The sequence below is a fragment of the Pinus tabuliformis genome, chromosome 6 (assembly GCF_031772625.1).
Source record: "Pinus tabuliformis cultivar Carrire ecotype Pingquan chromosome 6, CPIR1, whole genome shotgun sequence".
NCBI lineage: Eukaryota > Viridiplantae > Streptophyta > Pinopsida > Pinales > Pinaceae > Pinus > Pinus tabuliformis.
This window is the reverse complement of record NC_142292.1, coordinates 1,082,859,246-1,082,868,367: the sequence shown is the minus strand read 5'-3', so window position 1 is coordinate 1,082,868,367 and position 9,122 is coordinate 1,082,859,246.

The following is a 9,122-nucleotide window of genomic DNA, read 5'->3' as shown; positions in this document are numbered from 1 at the left end:
TTTTATTGCAAGCAGATGAAGAAGGTTCAGAGCATCCAGTGGCATTTTTAGCAAAAACTTAAGGGATGCTAGACTGAGGTATGACATCATTGAAAAACAAGCATATTCTCTTATCAAATCCTTGAAAGCTTTCAGAGTTTACATTCTACATTCCAAGATAATTGCATATGTACCATTTGCTGCAATAAAAGATGTCTTAACACAACCTGATGTTGATGGAAGAATGGCTAAATGGATTGCAAAGTTGATTGAATTTAATATAGAACTGAAGCCCAGCAAACTTGTCAGAGGTCAGGGTCTTGCCAGAGTGTTAGTTAAGGAAAACTACAAATCATTAGATATTGATTTCCTATGCACAATTGTAGAAATTGGTCAGTTAGGTGAAGAAGAGGAAGCAGCTGAACCAAACAGAAAGTAGTCAGTAGCAGAAAATCTAGCTTCTTGTGATTGGTATTCTGCAATAATTAATTTTTTGGTGAAGCTAGAAATTCCTTCAGACCTTAATCAAAGTCAAGCTAGAACTATAAAGCTTAGGGCAGCTAAATATTGCATTAATTAAAATCTGCTCTACTGGAGGGATCCATCTGGAGCGCTTTTGAGGTGTCCGAACAAAGAACAGTCAATAGAAGTTATGTAGTAGTTTCATTCCGGCATGTGTGGAGGACACCATTATTGGAAACCCACTGCCCATAAAATTCTCAGAGCTAGGTACTATTCGCCCTCCTTATTTTCTGATGTGTTTTCATTTTTTAAATCATGTGACAGGTGCCAAATATTTGAAGGGAAGCAGCAGTTGAAGTCCATGCCCTTAAAACCAATACAGGCAAAAGGACCTTTTCAGCTGTGGGACTTGGATTTTATTGGAGAAGTCAATCCACATTCCAGTGGCCAGCATAGATGGATATTAGTAGCCACTGATTATTTTACCAAGTGGATTGAATCAATTCCTACCAGAAAGACTGATCATAATGTGGTCATGAAGTTTTTAATTGAAAATATCATTACCAGGTTTGGTTGTCCACATAAATTAGTCACAGACAATGCAACAGCTTTCAGGGCAAAGGAAATGGTGGAAATGTGTGATTCAATGGGTATTAAAGTGGTTCATTCCACCTCATATTATCCTCAAGGAAATGGTCTAGCAGAATCTTCAAATAAAAGCCTGATAAGGATAATTAAAAAGCTGCTAGAAGACAATAAAAAGAATTGGGATGTTAAGCTCAAATATGCACTGCGGGCTGACAGAGTAACCATTAAGAAATCCATAGGGAATTCTCCTTTCAAGCTGGTATATGGCACTGAAGTTGTGTTCCCAATTCAGTTAACTCTCCCTGTGGCAAAATTCCTTCAAGAAGAGCAAAATGAGGAAGAATAAATGCCAAAGAGGGTCATTGATTTAATAGAGGTACATCAGATTAGAGAACAACTGATTGAAAACGCTGCAGCACATCAAAAAAAGATCAAGGAAGCCTTTGACAAAGGGACAAAATTAGATCATTTTCAGGTTGGAGACCTGGTTCTGAAATGGGATGCATTGAAGGAAAAGAAAGGCAACCATGGGAAATTTTATGCTTTCTAGACAGGGCCATTCATCATTTCTCAGATTCAAGGGAACAACACCTTCATACTGAAATGTATGGGAGGAGAGGCAGTTTTTGATGGCCCAGTTAATGGGTTTTCTCTGAAAAATTATGTTGCTTAAGGTCTTTGGCCTTAAAAGTTGTAAATATTTTGTTTTTATCAGTTTTGTGTAGGCAAAGTAGACTCCATGCACAATGGAACACTAGGAATTTTGGCAAATTTGTTTTCAACTAGAAAGGCAATGGTCTTCAGGTTCTTGAGACCTCATAGGGAGGATCTCATCCCCAGAAGCAGCCAGTGTTAGCTCTGCTACATGTTGCTATTTTTCGACGAGGAGGAATAAGCTTGGTCCTTGGTTGCTGGCTCAGAGATGGTTTAAAATGATTATCCTTGCTTCTCCCTATTTCCCCGCTTACTTCCTTTCACTCTGCTATCTCTGTTTTCCTTCCTAAACCTCTCCATTCCTCGCTTCCCTTTCATTCTCATTTCTCTCCCTTAACCCGTCATTTCTGTTTCTATAATCCTTTATAAATCCCATATTAACCCATTTTTCCCTCAGGTCCCGGGTGCAAGGTTAAACCCATGAGATCATGGTTATATGAGTGCGCGCATACGAAAAAAGCGCTACCGGTGAGGCCCTCCCCTATCACATCAAACAATAAACATGTGCGTTTAAACCTCCGCGGTCCGATCGTTTGCCACACGATCCGACAACATTCGCTCCTCCCGCCGCTGAAACTTGCCCACACATTAACTCACAATCGCGGTGGTTTACCACCAGTCCCATCTCCCACGCATCGTTGTTATATTGGATCGCACGGTCATGTACGAATACCACCCACCTCTGATAAGCAGTGCGGGGGAACTGCTTACCGTCGTCTCGTACGATCCCCGCGTGTTATCTCCTGTTCACCGTCGGATCTGCTCATATAAGATCCGACGACCCTTGTCTATTCCGATCGTCCTTCTCCCGATACCCCCTATCAAATCATCTCCACCATCCATATATGTGATCTGACAATTCATAGTCGCTCCGCCCCACGTCTTCCCATCGCCTCCCACCGTGAGATCTTAGCCATCCGTCAGTTCCATCCAACGGCTAACGTTTACTCCCAGCCCTTTGTTCATTTTCCATGCAGTTTTCGTGTGTTTGGCCTATACCATGCTTCCAAGGGATGAAGGATAACAGCGATCAGCTACCCACCAGCACTCTACACAGTTAATCTTCAACTACCTCATTCAAAAGACAGCACGGCCAAGGAAGGAAAGTACAGCCTCCAACAGTTATGAAAATTTATTCATAGAACACTCCACCTACTCGAGGAGTACACCTAAGTACCAGAGAATGTCAAATTTTGTTCATGAAAGCAACAAATTGTATTAGAGACCCATATCAAACAGTTAATGTGGTTGGTGGTCCATTATGACCCCTCCACACATAGGGTAGCAAATAGTTTTGTAATCAACCTCCATATATACCCAAAAACAAGATGTAATGAGGGTGGATGGATATTGCTTTTGATGTAAAGTTCAACTTCTGGAGACTGTAACTACTGTGATACCTGCAACGTCTCGTCTTCTTTTTTAGCTAATGCAATCTTCTTTTGCTGTTAATTTCTCACTTTCCACTTCTTCTTTGTTCCAGGTTGTGCATGTTATGCATTTTTCATGTGCTCTTGATGTTTAGCATTAGAGGGGATGTCATCCCACCTCTGTGTTAGAATCAAGTATGTATTATTGAAGGTGTATGCAGGTTTCTGTTTTCTTGATGCCAGAGAGCTGTCATCCTTTCTGTGCATTAGGAAATAGATTTACAGACCTTTCTACTGGTTGCAGCTGGCCATCACATGGTCTTGTGCATCTGCTGTTGTGGTCAGTATTCAAAATGTTCACCTATTCCTTAAACTGTGAGTAATTGGTGGTCTAAAGCCTTGTAGTCTGGGGGTGTTCACCCATGTCTGGGGTTAAGCATAGTAGAAGTGGTTATCTGGCTTGAATATGCATCATTCCTTGCATTCATCCACCATTTTCCAACATTTTTGTTGAGTTTGTAATGTTCCTAATCATCTCTGATATACAACCTATGAGAGTTTCTTGGGGTGATAACAAGTACTACCCAAAAGCTTGTACATATTTCCAATCCGAACTCCCAACATCAATACCAATGCTCCCCAAACCATCTTACAGGTACCTTTATCAAAAAATGTTTTTACACTTGCATCATCCATCTTGCTTACAGAAATTAGATTTTTGGCCAATGTAGAAATATGTAGAACAACCGCAAGTGTTATAATCCTTCTACCTTGCAACTTCAACTTCAATTTTCCTCATCTGATGATTCTAGCCTTCCTTTCATACCCTAATAAGACATCACCACCATCATATTTCTCATACTCACAGAACCACTCCCTATGGGGAGTGAAGTGCAAGGATGCACTTGAGTCAATCAACCGTGCCTCATGATCTACATGTGTACTTGAAGAAGACGCCAAGTACACATCCCCACCTTCATTTGAGGTGGTTTCACCTCTTCATAAGGAGCATCATCAAATACATTTCCTTTCTCAGGAGCTTTAGATCTACAGTCCTTTTTAAAGTTCCCTTCATTTTTTCATTTCCAGTACACCTTTACAGGTTTTCCTGGAGATTTAGATCTCCATCTAGATTTAGATATCCCACTTGAAGACTTATTTTTGTTTCTATTCTAGGACCATCCTCATACACATAAGGCATATTTTTCCATCTCATCTCCTCCGATAGCAAGGATGAGACTATTTCATCAAACTTCAAGATAGTTGTATTGCTACTTATTGCAACATCCAGACTTTCCCACAAATCTGGTGGAGAACACAGTAAACTAATGCACTTATCTTCATCTAAAATTTTAATATCAATAGATAGCAATTGGCTTACCATAGTATTAAAGGCGTTCAAATGCTCTGTCACCAAGTTTCCATCCTTCATACTCGGGTTATACATATTTTTCCATAAGAACACTTTTTTCACCAGAGACTTAGATTGGTACAAAGTCCCTAACTTGTCCCATAAATCCTTTGCCATAGATTCACCTGATACATTCAACAATACTTAATCTGAGATACACTATTGTTCTCTTTTATTTCTGATCCAACTTCGCCCAGTCTTCATCTGGCATTTCTGTTGGTTTAGTACCCGAACCTAGCGCAATATACTGATCTTTATCCACGAGCAGATCCTCCAACTTGAGTTTCCACAACTCAAAACTCTGACCATTAAATTGATTGATATCTATCTTTCCACTTCTCGCCATCTTTTTTTACTGCAAGAATCGATCCCGTAGATCTTGTACTGAAGACAGTTTACCACAAGCCCAAGCAAAACCCTCAGCAGCAAAGGCATCCCTTTGAATCCGTTACAACTCTCATACCAAATGTAGGTTTTAACCGTATACATAAATTACCTGTAGATGAATTTTAAAAAATAGAAAATAAACAATGACGGGAATATAAAACAAATACACAGAGATTTCCCCTAGATCCCAAAACCAGGACTACCAGATTGATTTTTCATGATGTTCCTTTCAATATTACAATACATATATATACATATAGAAGTATTCATAAACCCTAATTCATTAACCCTATATTAGAACATAACCGTAGTTTCCTCTACCGGATCTACAAAATACCGTGGGAAGAAAACCATCATGCCCAAAACCATGTGCAAAAATCATACACAAAACCATAGATAGGTCCACCCACCTAATATAGGGTCCAATTTTTTTTTCCCAAAGCATTGCCTCGGTGATCTAAATTTAAACAAGAAAAAAAATTATAGATATAAACATACACACAAAGATGTAGTTGAAATAAAACTTCATTTCATTAATATCGAAGAATTGAAATATGCTTACAAAATCGAAATAAACAAGCTCGGACAATGGTAGCTTATCTCTAAGAAGAGATGTGGCGGTTACATGCCTCTAAAATATGTTACAATGAGGCTTGAAGGCCTATTTATTATTTAGAAACAATGGAAAACCCTAAACCTCCAAAAACTTTACCCTAGGAGATGAAACGACAAACTATGGGCCCCGTTGGGGTAAGTTGGTACATCAACTTCCCGAGGTCGTAACTTTGGAATAACTCTCCGTTTGACGCACACGATACCTCATTAGAAATATTTATCCAAGGACTACAACTACAGACAACAAATATTAAGTTAAATATTCGGATTCATAGTTGGTTTTCCAAAAAACTGTCATTTAGGGCCTCAAAACGGCTCCGAAAGTTCAGGACCCAAAAAAATTCAAAAAATAGTAAACTGTGCTACAATTAAGGAAACTGAAAAACTGAAAGAAACAATAGTGGGGGTCAAGTGGAATAAGCAGGTGGCCACCAATATCCACCTGGATCACCCGGACCCCATGCAGGAAGGCTACCACCCCCCTGTGACCTCCCTGATGTGCTCGGTGCAACGAATAGGGGTGACGACAACCCCCTCCCCACACATATGACTAGTCGTGGAAAGAATATATAAAACACACCTAACACAAGACCATGGAGTTTTGCATAACTGAAATTATTGTGATGAATAATATCTTCTTAAGTTAAAACAAATAATTTTTCTTGTGACATGGTTCATCTGAACTAGATTCAATCACTATCCAATTAAGAATAAAAAACCCTCACATCTCTTCGGCTTGAGTAAACACTCCCCTCAAGGGTTAAGTTAGAGAACTATTTATCTTTCGATCTTAATTTGTGTTCTACAATATCTCTGGTGGATCCCTACAAGCTAAATAATTTCACTGTAAAACAATACCCACCATTTTATTAACATATATCAGAAATTTCAGCTTACTCTAAGTTCGTTATAACTTACCCTCCTTAATTATTTTTCACCCCTAAACAAAAAAAAAATTCTTGTTACACTTTGAGATACTTCACCACTAACCATCTGCTTCAGATTTAACAATTATCTTGTTTCATCTAGCCCTACTCCATTACAAGATTAAATCTAACTTAATTTATAGAAATAACATTACAGTATGCAACATGTTTTCTAATGCAATTCAATTTAATCTAACATGACCATTCTACCTCACTTGCGCATCATAATAATTTCCACCAATTTAATTCAATCCCACATAGATACGATTTTTCCATGAGTTTACTACTAAAGCATAACCTTAATTAAAGGATTACTCACATACCAGAAAAATTAAAGTAATCCCAAATGGATACTTGACTGTAATAATCAATGATTGAATCTTGACTGTAGTAAATTCTCATTACAACTACACACTTCCAAAGCAGATAGACTTAATAAATTTTCTAACCGTAGTCACTACTGAAAACGTACTTGATAAAAAAATTGTCCTCCCAACCATGAACTGATCCTCCACTTCCCCCCGAGCAGAGATTTGTTTCCAAATAAATCAACAACCTCTTGTCATTTCAGAAAAGGAAATCTAAGCCTTTTCTTCCCTAGAAGATCTTTCCTAAGCGACGTCCCACTTTTCAAGGTATATCAACCTCTAACCTAGGATTTCTTTTCTTTGTGTTTTTTTTTAAAGCCCACCATTTTCTCCCGTGACGCTTTATCCCACCCTTTTCTCGATGTTTTTCTGCAACAAAGTGATTTAATATATTTTCTCTCCCATCATATTAAATCTTGCTAATCAAACCCTTGGGATTTTAGGAGTGATTTAAGGGGATATGTCTTGATTTTATATGTCAATCTTGGTTTTCAGATCTTGGCAATAATGTCTTTAACTACAATGTTTCTTTCCCAAGTAATTTCCAGTTTTCCTTTGCATTAATAAAATTATTTATTACATCATCATGCTTTATTCCAACTTGAGTTCATTATGGCTTCCTATCCATCACAACTAAAAATAGTCCAATCTAAAAACAAAAGATATTTACAAAGAAACAGAGGGGTGTCACATTTCTAAAAGGCCTAATCACAAGGTACACAATGTGATCTGAATAGATGTGTAAAAAGCCCTCATCTGAGTCAATTTAAACATTACAAAGTCCCATAGTTCATGATATCTACAAGTCCCGATAGTTATGAGTTGAATATTTTCTTGCTTTGCTTGTTTTCTAAGGGTAAGAAGTTTCGTTGGGTGGCTTCCTCGCTTGCTTAGATAGGTAGTTCTAGGAAACTTAAATGAATTACTCACTATAAATTTAAGGTGAGGCAAGCTTATTGGTGGCTAGCTTGCTTTCCATGAAGAGGAAAAAACATTCTTGAACTCCCAAAAAAACTTGACATACTACTCCTTTTTTGAAGGGCAAAGGTCTTCGATCATTTGAAAATATTAGGGTATTATTTCAGTTTTAAATTCGTGTGAGACAAAACTTGTTGAGTATTTTGTGTCTTGAATCATGTCATAGAGAAAGCACAGGAAGAGGCCCGAGTAGTAGCAACTAAGGAAAACAAAGTGGCACACAATACATATTTGAGTTGTTGTATTTGAATACCAATAATAATAGTTTCATATTTGAGTTGTATATTTTTTTTTATATATTAGTTGGTCCTATCATTATTAGTTTAAATAACTCATGGAAGTTTGAAAGTTGCAATAAAATTGTAGAAATATTATATGGATTGTTTTAAGTAATTGTTCTATGAAATTTAATGAATTATCATTAAATTGAACGACTTGATTATAATTATAATAAAATGTCAGGGGAGGCCAATATTCATGAGACCTAAAATTAGTTTTCAAGATAGAGCTCCTATCCATCTCTCATCAAAATCTTGATTGGATTATGTATATTTTTCAAACATAAAACAACATTGCCCAACTATAACAATGATAGCTATCCTCCTGACCATAACTTAGTTTATGATTTGCTAAAAAATTAATATTATGAGAATATTTGTAAGGTTACCATCACTTAAATAATAAAAGCCATAGGTGAATGCTAATAAAAGAAAAACTATAATTTGTAACAAGCATATATGGCATCAAAAGACTGATCAATATAACGATGTGGCTCTTTCTCTTGTAAAATTTGGAAATTATTCTATATAGGCTAAACCAATCTCATAAATATTAAGGTAACTAAAGTTATTTAATTTTGTAAATTTCTTAAAACTTACTTTGGAATATTTTTAAATAAAATCCAAACCTGTAAAAACTGCTCTAACAGCTAGTATTTTGTGTTATGCATCTCTTATTTGTAGATGGAGTATTTAAAATTAAAATATATTTGGATCCGTTGGTTAGATAATAGAAGTCTTACTATTGGCGTAAATTTCATTAATATAGACTATAAATGATTCCCAACCAGAAAACAAAGAATAAAGTGATGCTACAAAAGGGTTTAGACTTTAACAAAAGAAAACATGGAAGGTTTCTTTAGTGAACATAAACAAAAGCCCAACTACCAAAAGGTGTTGCATAAGGGTTTAGACTTAACAAAAGAAAACATGGCCAACAACTTGTCAGGAAATATCCTCTATTTCCTCTGAAACATCCTTGTCTTTGAAAGCTATTTTGAAAAACACGCCCCACGCTTCATTGGTTATGTATTTTGTTTAGACAA